Consider the following 15868-nt stretch of genomic DNA (forward strand, 5'->3'; position numbering starts at 1 on the left):
AACGAAAAAGAAAATTAATGATTATTCGTTTTCATAAAATAATATTTCAATTAACTAAGATAAATTATAATGAAAATCTTAAAATAATTCTAAAATCTTGAATAAATAAATAATAAATCTTGCCATAAATAAATTTCAATATTAGTATAGTATGGACCCAAAGAAATTCCCTTTACATACCAATATTGACAACAATTGACGGTTAAATTATTTCTAAATAAAAAAAGTTATAAGTACAAAAAAATTTGTTTTTAAAAATAAAATATATGTAGGTGAAATTACAAAATAAAAACTAAAACCTATCATACACATAAATATTTATATAAGGTACACCTTGAAAATAGTTTTACACATATATACGAATACATACACATTCCGACATATAACACTTAAACTTAAACTAAATTTTAATACCTATACAGTTTTTAACAACAAGCCTTATAAAAAGTTTTTAATAGAAAACTTTATTTCTATAATTTTTTTACATACAATTACTTGTTCTCACTGTAGGCTCTTGAGCTCAAAACTTTTTACAACACTGTTTATAAAATATATATGAGTACTTTGCTAGAACGTATAGAAAACTTAAGTTTTTGCTTCAAAAGTATTTAAAAAAGAAATTTATAAATAAACAGAATGACTTTATGGAAAATAAAAATATTCAGTAAGGCAGATTTCTAAAAATTCCTATGGCAACTTAATGTTTCTGCAAAGATCTCTCTTTAATTTGACTTACTGTGGTGAATGATGCAAAATTTTTTCGTATATCAGCTGTACAAAGCTGCAGTGATCCTCGAAATATTCAAACTTTTCCTTTGTACATCTAAGAAAGATTTTACCAAAATAATGCTAAAATTTATTCAATTTTCTTAGATTATAAAGCAAATTTTCGATATTCCGAACTCTATTTTTCAAATCGAAGTTAGCCACATCTTTTATACAGAACCCAATTTATCAATAAAAAATGGCAGACTTGTGATTGTCATGTTAAAATTGCATTTCTCTTTGTGCACTACCACAACTAGATTTCCTGAATCCATAAACTCCATTTAATCTTGTGTTTATCAATACTAAAATGTTAATAAATTCAAATATTATTATTATAAATCTTTATTACCATTTATACTCACCATAATCTAGAGTAACACTCAATTTCTGTATGAATAACATCAATTCCCTCCTTTCTCTCTTTTGCATTATACTCATTAAACTTTACATCATCTATGTATATAGGTAATTACTAATGAGAAAACTTTTATAATATATTTCAATGAGAAAAATGTTGTTGACATCGTCTGGTTTTGAGAAAAATAAAATTATTAAATAAATAAATTTCGATTTTAAGTTTGTAAGTTTAGTAAACAAGTACATTTTCATGTCGAATTTAATTTTGTTATTACAATTTGTGGATTTTCTGCATCATTTTGGTTGCTCATTCCGCATATATTTTAATTAAACTTATTTCGATCTTTCTTTATTTTGTGGCTGCAAAATTGACTTCGGATGATCAAAAAATTAACTTAAACCATGTAGTTTATTATATTTTAAACTTCACAACAGGTACAATATAACTTCAATCTCTTGATGCATCCCAAAATCTTGATTAAATGTTGAAATCCGTTAAATTTTTGTAAGTTTTCAATAATTTTTTAACATAAAAGTGCTAGAATATTTTAAAGATTTGATTGATAATGAGAATATTAGAGCCGGACGACTGAACTTAAACGACTGCATTTTTACTCTAACAACTTTTCAAAAACAAAAATATTAAATAGGATTTTTTAGTATAACTTTTCCATTTAAATAACTTGTTGTTAGTTTAACACAAAATCCTTAAAAAGAATAAGCAAAAAATAAAAAGTTCAATATTTTCAAAAATAAAATTCATGCAGAATAAAAATAAAAAATTATTTATAAATAAATTTTTCATATTTTGCAATAGAGTTTAACAAATTTCATTGATCCCTAAAAGGATTATGGCTTTGGGAATTATAAATATTATTTATAAACTATTTCTTTTGGTTTTTATTACTCGTACTTGAATTGAGAATTTCATATATGTATATAAAATTCGTAAATTAAATATTTTGTAATAATTTCCAATTTAAAACAAAAGTATAATATTCAAAAATTCTAATTTTTTTTTTGTAAGGAATATAGATAATGATACTTTTAAGGATAATTTCTAAATAGGAAGGAAAAGTTAAATTGAAAAATAAATTTTTTTATTTGAAAATTATTTCATTTTTTATAAATAAAAACTTATTTTAATATATTGCATTTGAATAAAATTAAAATGAAATTGAATAAAAAAAAATTTTTCAATTAAATATTTTAATGTTTCAAGAACAAATTTATTAGGCAGTAAGGGTATAAATAATTAGTTTTGATGACAGTTCAAATAATTAGTTTGAAATGAAATTTTCTATTTCATATTGCATTTTCCGGCTAAACTAGAAGACATAAACCGTTTTTAATAAAATTTTTAAAAACATTAGTTAGAGTCATACTGTAACAAATATGAAAAAAATTTTCATTATGTGATTTAATAAAACACTTGGGAGTTTATGAACTACTTTAACAGAATAAGGCTCTATAAAAGAATTTTATAAATCAAACAATGGGATTTATTGCGGACTAAGCCAAACTGCAGTGCAATTGTACTCTCTCTCTCTAGCGAACGCAACACTCACACTGGTTTAAAATAAATTAAAGTCAGAAACACCACAAAAATTTTAAATTTGATTATGATTTTTAAGAAAACACACTTATATTATAATAATATTAAATTTCTAGAACATAATTCAATTAAATTACTAAAGCATCTGCTAAAGATTAAGCAATAGATGACCTTTATTTAGTAACAAAGATAATTTCATTTCCAAAATTTTACAACTCATACTAATTTAATAAAGATTTTCTTCGTATATACAAGTAATTCTATAAGGACAAACTAATAATTCTTTTTTATTGGCCTTCAACTTCTACTACATATTATATATTTTGTAAATAATTTTATTTAATACTATAAATATCTAATTTTATATTTTCATAAATAATAATTTTCTCATATATGTATATATATAAATTATTTTTCTAATACGACGTACTTCAAGAAAAAATATGTCTATTAAATACACAATATTTTAACATTTAAGAACAACCATTATTCTTATAGTACTCTAACATAAATTCTTAAACATTATTATCCTTAAATTTTATTATTTTTTTTTTTTTTCAAATTTATGAAAATAGTCTTATACTTATATACAAAAAGATAATGAAATTTTATACACAAGTTCAAGTTCTCGTTTTTATATTACACAATACATACTCCCTATATTCTATAAAATATTATACTGTTTAATAAATACTAGCTATATATCGAATTTTTATCCTTTCAGCCAAAAATTTTCAACAATATTGAAAGAATTAAAGGGACTGTATATAATTTTTATAACGTCATTGAAATTTTGGAAATTATTTTATTATCAAAAATCCAATGTGATACATAACAAGGTAGGTAATGGTCCATGAAAAATTCTTTACAAAAGAGCGACAACACACACAAAACAAAAAAACAAAAGAGAACAGTGCATTTTTATTACATTTTATAGAATATTTTTGCACAAACAGTAAAATGCTATTATATTGAATACACATTGTAACTCAAACAGTGCAACACTGGAAGAATAAAATTTGTAAACTTTTAAATACTAAAATTTAATTTTTTCGTCTTATTTCAAAAGTCGTTGTGACATAACTGAGTGATTTCATTTTTTAAAACTCTGGTAAAACTTTATATAACCGAGTTGCTTCATGTACGAGTAATAAGCTATTGAGTGAGTTAGTTCTTTTGTAAAGAAGCAGACTAAAATCAAATTTCTTTGGAAATATTCAGGAAGCAGACCGAATCCATATCAGTTTTAAAACCATGCTTGCAATACTGGTCCTCCTAGTAACTTTTAGAATCACTTTTGCTGCTCTGTTTTGAAATTTTTGCAATTTATTCCTCTTTTCCTCGCTACATATAAACAGCATAGACGAACAATAGTCTATATGTGGAAAAATTACAATATTATACAAAATTACAGCACATCTTTCGGATATAGATTTTCTCGGCAGAAAACCAATTTTTTTTTAGATTTTCCCCGTATATTGCCTATGTTCGTCGAATTTTAATTTGTTATCAACATTAGCTCCTTAACACTTTATACTTTGAACAGATTCAATTTTTACATTTGCAATTTTAAGCGTAATGTTTCTATTTCTACCATTTTCACACATAACTTTTGTTTTTGAAATGTTCAACAATAATTTATTCATACACAGTCACTTGTATCGCCGTCATTTTTCTATTATTGCTATTGAAGTATCACCGTCAGTCACTTTTACGCTAATAAATTGGTTTATGAATATGTTGATTTGCTGTTAAGAAAAGACAGAATCATTATAAAACAAATCATCTCACTATTTTAATTTCTTTAAAATTTTCGAATTATAAACTCACTTTTAATTATTCACAAATTAATAGCATTCAATTCACTGTGGTGACTATACATAATTTATTTTGGGGTAGGTAATAATAACAGCGCATATATTAATAATGCCTAAGCTAAAAATTTTTAATATTTTTACTACGTTTCTATAATCATATTAAGCTCTCGTGTAAGCAATTTTCAAAAAAATATTTATGTAAATTTTTACAAAATAAACGTTTTCACTTTTTTTTGCCTTATTTGTTGTCTTGTTATATTTAATAATAAAATCAATAATAAAATTCCAATCGAATAGTCGTTAAATTTCATTTTAATATTGCAATAAAAAAATTTTTAGAGAATATTTTATACATATATTCGCCAAAAATAAAACCACTACACACGTTTGTTTGTATAATGTGGAAATTGTACACTTCAAAATAAAATGTGAAAAATTTTGTAACAAAAATTCTTTTATAATAGCTACTCTGAAAATGATAAAATTGAAAAAAAAAATCCTTTTTTTAAAAGAATAAAAGAGAGAAAAATAAAAAAGAAAAACGAGATAGCTAAAAACAATCCCTGCTGAATGCTTCATAAAAACAAATTTTACTTAATACACACTACTCACTCGCACACACACACTTTTTTAATTTTAACATTTTATTCACACATATGAGCTTTTTAAACCAAAACTCCGAAAATATACCATTGTAACAGAAAGTTTGTTATTTTTATTTGCCCTTATATACAAAAACTTGTTAGCCTGTCGTCCCTAATATCGTTAAAATTTTAGCGATTTCATGATTATATTCCGTTTTTTCTTGTTTTTTTTTTTGTTTCTCATTCAACTTTCATTGGGATTATCTGGGAAAAATAAAGGGATAAAAAAAAAAATTGTTCACATAATATGGAATAGATCGAGAAAGAATGAACTACAGTTCTGCAGATGAGTTGCTATATATGGGATGGTAGTAGAAACAATAAAAACGACAAACAAATTAGATTGAAAGACAGAGAAAACAAACAAAAAAACGCGATTTTGTTTTACTGTAAATGGCAATTTTCCTACATTTAACAAAAATTTAAATTCACTTTTTTTTCTTTGTTTTATTTTTCGACTCTTCTTAAATCCTTATAAAAAATTTTTTTCAACATTTTTCCGCTTCATATCTTTTCATTTTTCTTTTTTTCTTTTTTAAAGTTTTTTTTATTGAATTTATGTATTTTTATTTCATGTTATTATCCTCGTATATTTTATCTGTTTATGTAGACGATCTGTACTACAACAAAAAAAAAAATATTAGATAAACTTGATTGAATAAGAGCATCACACTGAAAACTCCTCAATGACACAATATATTTGTATACTCCTATTAAAAGTTTTTGAAAAAATTTTAATTTGAAGAGAAATAATATAATTACTTTTATCGACTGGAAAGTTGGCAAAAAAAATAATACAAATATAAGTAATTATAAAATAATTTTTGTTAATTAAAAGCTTATAATTACTTATATAGTTTTTGAAAGAATGGTCAATAACTTCAAACTTCATATTACAGCTTAACAAATTACTTATTTTGTATTGCAAATTCTGTATTTTTTGTTTTCAAAATTTTAACCAAAAATTTTTATTTTTCTTTTTAAAAAAATAACTTTTAATACTCAACAGAAAGATTATCTTTTTTACTATCCTAGCTTCATTAATTACTATACACTTATGGTTCAATGACATAATATTAATAATTACTTATACTCAAACTGTAACTGTATATAGTCGGGGACGTACTTCCAAATTTTTCAAAATATTGAATTTGGTGTTTGAAATGAAAAACTTAAAAAAATTTATTTTTGAATATTTACATTAAGATGTTAGAGTATGAGTATAATTCCTTTATTAAAAATAAAGAATTGAATTCGGAGTTAAATTCGGAATCATATTCGGAGTCGGAAGCAGATCTGGATTTGTGTTCGGGATCACGGTCGGATTCGATTTTAGAATCAGAATCAGATTCGGATTCGAATTCCGAAGAAAATTCGGAGTCAGATTCAGAGTCCAGCTGAAGTCGAACTCATAATCAAACTTAAATTTAAGATTATATTTGTGATTTGTGTAAGTAATTAGAGCTGAATTCAGAGTCGCACTCACGAATTGAGATCGGAATCAGAGATCGAAATCGAGGTCGAAATTAAAACGTAAATTTATAAAAACACCCGATTGGTTCGCGTTTATAGATGAATCAAGATTGAAAACGAATTTACAAAATCTTGCAAAAGAAGTCGAAAATTATGGCACTCACGCCTTGGAATAATTTTTGGAAATACATTTAATATATAACGTGCTGAATATAAAATTTAAAAATCTAATAATTCTCAAGAGAAAATTTAAATTTAAATAATAAAATCGTTGTACCCAAAATATTAATTTTATTAAAATTTTAATAAAAAAAATTACAAACTTTAAAAATAATATTTTTAGTGCATTTCTTAAAATAAAATCTAAATATTTAACCAAAAATAACCAAGATAATTCTTGTAAGACCAATAAAAGTTTAGTGGTTTTTTTTCCTGTTTTAATTGTGTTGCGACTCTTTTAATAATTAAGTACCACTAAATAAAAACAATACCCAGAATATAAGTTTTTTTTTAATTGCTTTACAAAAATAAAACAAATTTCTTAGCCAATAAAACAATCGTGCAAACTAAATTTATTTGCGTGTTTCTTTTTTTTGTTTTCATTTTATACTCGTATACAATAAACTTATAATAAAATTTTTTGCCTTTTGTTCTTAAATTAAAGAAGAGAAAGTTTTATTTCTTTTACTAAAATTCTTGAACAATTTCTGTAATTAAAATTTTAATAAGCCACTATATGTTGCATAGAACAGTTAAAAGAATTGATTTTCTTATACTATATAGCTGTAAATAACATTTAAATTGTAAGGACAAAAGTTTTATTTATAAAAAACTAAATTAAAATATATTAAAAATCATATTATAAAATATACAGTTGGTGAAAATTCGTGAATAGCTAGGATTTTTGGTATTCGGTTAAAGAATCTGTGCCCATATTAAAGTTATGGTAAGAACAGTGTTGGAAAACCTTATTTGATTAAGAGACTTACTGCTATAATTAAGTAGAACATTAACCGAATAGAGTAGAGAACTGGAAGCAAAGTGTTAACTTATAGTTGTCACTAAAACTAAAATTGAAAGGAAGTGAAGAGAAAACAAAATTTACAACTGAAGTAGAACTTATTTGCTTGCACAACACATTAACAATAGCCATGATATAGAAGAGTAAAGTGTATGAAAGAGACATCTTAACTGCCAAAAATAAACTCTTATTATTTATGCAATTTAAAATTTTATCTCTGAATGAGTAAAACGTACGTGGAGCACGCAATTTTGTTTCTCAATCATAATTATACAACCAATCAGTTTCAATTTTACTACATCTGATCACATGATATTGCGATTTTAATATTGCATTCTGTTTTTCTTATTCTAAATATGTATATATAGGTATGAATACCCTTTTCATTTCAAAAACATAGAAAATACATACAAAAAATTCTTGTAACTCTTTAAAAATACAAAAGTAGTTTACAATAGAAAAGTTTTTCTTAAATAATTTTTTAAGCTAAAGAATTAAATTGGCGAAATTTTTTAGTTCTAAAATAATTTTCTTTATATTTATTATTATAGTATCGAGATATATATATATATATACATATATTAGTTATGTATAACAAGGACATTTTAATTGAAACGATTTATTCTGTTCTGATGAAGAAAGATTTCGTTTCAGTTTTTTCGTCCTTCTTTATTTTAAATAATAATAAAACAATGGCTGAAAAGAAAAGTTTTCTTTAAAATAAAAAATTAAAATAATATTCTTTACCAGAATATTAAAGTTTACATAAAATATATTTTAAACAAAAAAAATTTAATTGAAATATTTTTTTCTTAAATTTATTAAATAATATATTTAAGAAATAAAATGTTTTTATAATTTTTAAATATAAGTTGACCTTGGAAGAATCAAACAATATCATGTGAGAATATTTTGATCACAGTTAAAGTTTAATGTTTTTGTAAATGTGCTCTTTGTTAAAATTTAACGAAATCAGTACTCGTAATATACAAACATATTGAATATGTGTCGTGCCAAAAGACGACATAGAGTTACATATAACACAACAAACAATATTTATATTATGTATGTTTTCAAAAAAATCAGGTGGTAAAAGGAGACCTAGATTCATGCCAAATCAGAACGATTCTACTATGAGAATATTTACAAAAACTTGTGGAATTAGGTCGGAAGAATAAAATCCTGTTATTTTATATCATTGTACATTAATTGCATTTTAGGTTGCATTGGTTATAGATTTGATATGGCCATAAATCCCAGTCACTAGAAGTCTACTCCAGGCACAAATACATCATTTGAACCTTTTCAATATTCAATTTATTTAAAATGACAATAAAATGAATTAATTCTATATGAATCAAATTTATTTTGACTCTTTCGTAAACTTCAACTTATCGGAATTTCTATCGCGGTTCAACTTATCGGGAAATTTTTCTGCGGCATAATGAGCTGCAGAAAAATCTCCCGATAAGAGAAAAATTTCCCGATATTTCTCACAAAATTTGATAATAGGATAATGCAACAAAGACGCATATTATTATAATTCTGTGACGTTCCACTAAACACAAAATTGTGGAAAATCTTTAATTTAAAAGATAAAAATAAATTCTCGTTTTGGTTATAGAAAATTTCCTCTCTATATAGAACGTGACTTTTTAACATTTTAAACAAAAAATTCAAAATTCTATATCTCTTAAATCTTTTAGTCATTTTGTTTTTTCTCTCTCTCTCTCTATTATAACCGTTACAAAATATCCTTGTAATATTTTTCAGTTTGATTTTTTAATAATCATAAACTAACACAAAGAGAAAATAAAGAAACTTTTAAAAATTTTAATAATAAATTTTTTCTTAACAAAAAAAAAAATAAAGTAGAAAACTTCTTTCCTTATACGAACAAAATGATTGTAAATTTTCGTTACATCAAAATAACTGTATACGCTTTTTTTTACTTTACATAACACCAAAAACGTACAATTTAATTTCCTATATATGTTAGGAAAATTTATTATTTTTACCTTGTATGTAATTTAAACTACATTCGGTTTAATTTATTTTAAATGAGTAACTTGACTATCAGTAGAAAATAGCTTTTACAATAGTAGATCTCTGCAAATATAATGTAAACGAAGAAGGTGATAGGGAAATATTAAGTGAACATAAAATGCGGTACAATTCAAGAAGTCCTTGAGTGAACGTTAATAATACAATTTGGATTATACTACAGCTGCGGCTTACGATTGAGAATATCAATGAAATAAACCATTTTCGCTATGCCTACTAAGCAGGCTGACCCAATTTAAAATATAAATGATTTCGTTTTGGCCAAGACTGATAGTCAAACCAAGACTGACAGGACGACTGATCATCAAGTGAATGACACAAAAATACAAATAATATTAGCAACCATTTTAAATAAAAGTATACGTAGCTAATAAGGATGGGATTTTGGATAATGGGATAGTCCTCCATCAAAAATTTAATGAAATAAATACCACTAGGCGGGTGTTCAGTGTAAGCTTAAAGATTAAATACTAAGTTAAATATTTCTATTTAAAAATAAAACCATGAAAATGAAAATATCTTCTTCAACTTCAAATTTACAAAAATTACGAAAAAATCATTTCTAATTATTATCTCAACAGATGGATTTTCTTCCCTAACACACACGTTTTGTGGTTAAAAATGAAATCGAAATATAAAAAATAAAAATTTCTTCTTCTCTTCATCTATAATTTATATAAAATTTTTGAGGCAACAGACCAAAATGATGTGTCGAAAAATGAAAAAAAAAAAAACCTTTAGCATTCAAACATGATTAAAATTTTAATTTATCTTATTGCACCGTTTCCTCCTATTCCTTACCATTAACTTAATTCGTTACTGCATTAGACACTTTATTTCTATTCTCGTAACCATTACTTGTTATACACAACTACGTGTCTTAAAAAATTTTCATTTCTTTCCTCGTAAACTTTTCACACTTCAATTTATATTCTAATATGAAAGGGATCTAAAATGCATTTCTAAAATAGAAAAAAAAGAAAAAAAAACAAAAAATTACGTACTTACAAGTACAAGTGTTAGAAAAACAAAGCAAAAAGAAATGGAAAAATTATAGTTTTTAGCAAGTCCTTTGAGTATTTTCTTTTCATTCTGTTAAAAAAAAACCATAAAAAAATGAATAAGTAAAGCTCACTTATCAGTTCAATTCATTTTTAAGATTTGAAAAAAGTTCTTCTTTAAATTCGCATTAGGGAATTTCAAATTGATAATACAAACTCTAAGGTTGCTCTTTTTAGTGCTTTTAACTGAAAATCAAAAGTTAATGAATTTTATTGAAAATATTAAAAAAAATTTAAAATATTTCGTTACCAATTTTAGGATTTTTCGACTCATTTTAATCTTTCACTTTTATTGAACAGCCTTAAAAACATTTTTTGAATAGAGAGGCGTGAACCCAACTTTTGCTTGCAAGTTAATTATTCTAGATTTGCTGACCTCACATCAATTAACTGTCATTTATTCTTGCACTTTGCCATGTCCCGATTCGATTTTTATGAAGACTATTCTGTATTGCAGCCTTCTTTCAAATATTCTAATGTTTGAAGGCCTCACTCATTCAATGTAACCAAAAAAGAAAGAAAATTTATTTAATACAATTAATGAAAGCATCCAATATAATACAAATCTTAATACTCACCATTTTCAATTAAATCTGCTTTAAAAATCTTTCTTATTCTGATAAGAAAAGCAGATATTATGAGTAGATTTTCATATTGTTAAGATCCATTAAACTCCTATCTATCTGGTCCTTTAACCGAAGGGTCTCGGGTTCAAACCCCGGTCAGGTCACCATAAAAATTATATTCAATATTATTATAACTTAATATACAATACTAATAAAAATATTATACAAGTAATTTTCAAATATTCCTAATATTCGATATTAAAAAAAAAAAAAACTAAGAAAAATAAATAGTAAATATTAATAACCTCAAATAATTAATATATAAATAAAAACTACGGCAGGCTAGTCACCTACCTAGTTAAACCCTATGACGCTATGAAACTAGTGCAAGAGAAATCATGCACTAGCCCTATGCTCCTTCTAGGAGTGAACAAAGGAAAAAAAAAAAAACTCCTAATAGACCGATCAACTTTTTGGATCGTATAGGAACAATTAATACTGCTTAATACAATGCTGTTATCATCATATTTTCATCGTCACACTCGTACTTTTTATTGAATTTCTCTCAAGGGCATTATAAACCAAATATACTCATGAATTTTCGTATTTTGAATTATGGAACACAGATACTGGATTTTGATCTTTAATTTTATTTTACACCATAAATTTTTTTTTCATTTCTTAATGGTTGTAACATGATAGTTTTTCAATTGTAAAAATTTTTCTATTTGAAAAAGTCCCTAATGCAAGTTTCTATCAGTTCTCTTCAGCTTGCTTTTTATATTTTTACCATAGTATTTTTAAGTTTTTCAAGTGTATAAAGTTGAAAAATATAAATCTCTAATTTATAGTTTAAATTCTCGAAAATTTCTAAAAAATTGTTGATATTTCAATTAAAAAAAAAAATTTAATGTTTTGATTTTTACCCATTCTTATATACAAAGAGAGTTCGTGTTTAAAATCAAATTGTAATGCAATTTTCTTTAAGAAAAATAGAAAAAATATGAAGTATTTTTTTTTTGGAATAAAAAAAATTTTGAGATATTTTTGAAAAATCATTAAATAATATTTATGGATTAGGGTTATAAAATTAGATTATAAGAAATTGGAAAGAAATTTTTTGAGAAAATAATAATTTGAGTTAATTGAACTGAATCAATAGAGTGTATAAAAATATTTGATAGGCAGGTACTTTGACTTTATTAAAAAATGTTGAATTAATTTTTTTTTTAAACTATAAATTGCCTAAAATTTTTACTCAGTAAAATTGATTTTCTTTTTCTAATATCTTTTTAGAGTTAGCATGAGTATAATCAGGATTTTGTGCTACAAAATTGCTTACTTAAGTGCGACTAAATCGAAAACTGCATTTTTATTTGCAATCAAGAAGAGGTTCCTATAACCTACAAATATGCCTATAAGACTGTATTTAACCTCTAATATTATACAAAAACTAATATTATAGCAAAACTATATTAACCTCACACTTAATTTGTAAATAAATTTTGAAGATCATGTAAGAGTTAATGAATTCAATATTTGAAATCATACCAAATTTATAGTTAAAATGATTAAATTGAATTATTTAAATAAAAATTTATTTAAATAATCTATTTTTTCATTGAAAAATTTGTATCGCCTCATGATGAAATACGCCAGAGTGATGAAATACTCTCTTTCGCAAAAACGTTATATATTTGCATGTTCGTTAAATATTTTAACAGAAACCTTTTAGGCTTTACCTACTACGACCTACTTTTACTATATGAACTTACACTTATTATTAAAGATTATAAATATCATTAAGATTACAACCATTTTACATAAAATTTTTTTACTCGATTTACAATTTCTTTGCAATGAATATTTTCTTTAAATGAACAATATCTCTACAATACCAACAATATTATCGGAAATTTCTTTATCAAAATTATAAAATAACACAAAAATTTTGCAATTCATATTGGAAAATTAAAAAAGCACGTTCTTTTTCAGATTGAATGAATATAGTGAATAAACACTTGAAATTAAATTAAATCTCAAAAAAAATTCCTCAAACCAAAATTAATATTATATGGAAGCCTAAACGAAAACCATATAAATATTTTCTCACAATTAATTTTTAATAACATTTTTGTGCTTCCTACAAAAAGATTAATTATTAAAAATATCAAAAAATCTTAAAAATAAATTTCATTAGAAAAATTTATCAAATTACAAACATGACTGGGGTTTTATTTTTACATTAAAAATTTTAGTAAAATTAACCTACTCTACGTTTCTAACTTATTAACAATATTCTCTGTTTATAAAATAATTTTTTTTTAATAAATTAATTTAAAAATATAAAATACAAAAAAAAATTAAAAAAAAGTTTCGAAATAATTTAATTTTGTTATTTTTTCTTATTTCCTTATTTCCTATATTAAATTTTCATTTTTTAGTTTCTTATTTTATTTTTTATGTTTTATTTAATTATTTAAAATAATATGATGATGTTATATGAAGACATCTTTTTATTTTCTTTAAAAAATTTATACTCGCATTTATAATATCAAGAGCATCACCACTTTTTTAATTCAAGATTTATTCATTTTACATTAATATAACAACTATACATTACACTGCAAATATATATGTTATAATTTTACATTACATATATGATCATGATTATACATTATTATATGTAATATATTATAAATATTCAAATTTTAAAGTGACCATATGTTGGAGTATTTTTAATGTATGAGTGGCTATTAATTAAAATTAAAACACGCTTTTCATACATTTTATTCTCCCTAGAAATATACATTATCATGAATTAAATTCATTAAAATTTTATATTCGCAGTATTTCTGATCTTAATTTTAACACAATAATTTCATTTATCGTACATTTTAAATTTAATATAAATTATAAACAAAAAATTTTTTTTAATGGTTGATAATTTTTCCGAAATACTCGTATAATTCTTTTTTTTTATTGGTATGAAAAGAAAACTTCCTTTTATTCGGAATAAAATACTTTTTTTATTTTTTGCTAATATATTTCGTGCGCTACATACGCACTTTATCAAAGCTGATTTTCTTCTAATTAAGGCAACAAACAATAAAAATTGAAATCTATTAAAATTAGGAATATTATACCTGACTTAATATAATCTACCTGACTTAATCTAGAATTTGATTATTTTTTTTTTTTTGTTATTATTTACAAACTAAATTTATACCTGTTTTAAACCTTAAACTGGCCAAATAATTAATTTAAAGAGCCAAGTAGCCGCGTTACCTTCGTCCGTGTCCAGTAGGCAAGTCCTTGTTTGATTTGTATATCTGCATGCTTTCATGAACTTCTCTCCTGTGTTTTCCTTTTACCTCTTTTAATACCTTTAAGTTATCTCCCGTGATTGTGTGATCCGTTTCATAAATGTGTTTTGCAGCCATAGAATCGAAAATCCGGTTAAATCCTACTCTCCTTGCACGTTTTATTTCACTTAAATGTTCCTTAAGTCTTGTTGTAACGGGTCTCTTCGTTTGTCCTATGTAAAATTTATCGCAATTATTCCAATTGATTTTGTACACACCGCATTTTTCATGTATCTTCAATTTATCCTTAGCCGAATTTAACAAACTCCTAAGTTGATATTTACTATTGGTTTCCGATGTCCGAATATTGTGTTTCCTTAGTTGTTTATTTATCAAGTTTGTACAGTGATGATCATAACTTAAAGATGCCCATGTTGTTCTTTGTTCTTCCAATATCCTGTTCTGTTTAAACAATGTGCTCATATTCTCCTGCTCAATTTTTCGTTTTTTCTTCCTAATGAGTTTGTTAATACGTTCAATAGAATAACCGTTCTTCACAGCCGTGTCCAAAATGAAGTTTACTTCTGATCTATAGTCGTGTTTGTCCATCGGTGTGGTTAGCATTCTATGGATCATAGAGTTGAACGCCGCCATTTTATGTTTCGTTGAATGGTACGAATCCTTTGGAATGCATTTTTGTGTTGTTGTTTTCTTCCTATATATCTTGAATCCAATTTTTTCAGATTTTCTTTTCACCAGTATGTCCAAAAAAAGTAACACTCTATTTTCCTCAATTTCGAATGTAAATTCGATGTTTCTATGTAATTTGTTGATGCATCTGTTTATATTCTCCAGTTCTTCCTTGTCCACTATCGCGAAGACGTCATCAACATAACGCATCCATACTCTAGGCATCAGAGAATTCTCCTCCATTCTTTTTTCCAATTTGGACATAAATAATTCTGCGATAAATGGTGAAAGTGGATTGCCCATCGATACTCCCGATGTTGTTCTGTACATTTCGTTTCTGAATTCGAAGTAATTCTCCTCCATGCAAAGTCTTGCTAATTTGTGGTATTCTTTTACTTTGTTGTTCCAATTTTCTGTTTCTACTGCTTGTGTTGATAACCATACTTTCAAATAATCAAGAGCTCCGTTAACTGGAACACTGAGAACCAAAAAAAGAATATATTTATTTACAAATTAAAACCATAAAAATTATGTTACGGTACTTGAA

The sequence above is a fragment of the Condylostylus longicornis genome, unplaced genomic scaffold (genome assembly GCF_029603195.1).
Source record: "Condylostylus longicornis isolate FDR11 unplaced genomic scaffold, ASM2960319v2 ptg000005l, whole genome shotgun sequence".
Lineage (NCBI taxonomy): Eukaryota > Metazoa > Arthropoda > Insecta > Diptera > Dolichopodidae > Condylostylus > Condylostylus longicornis.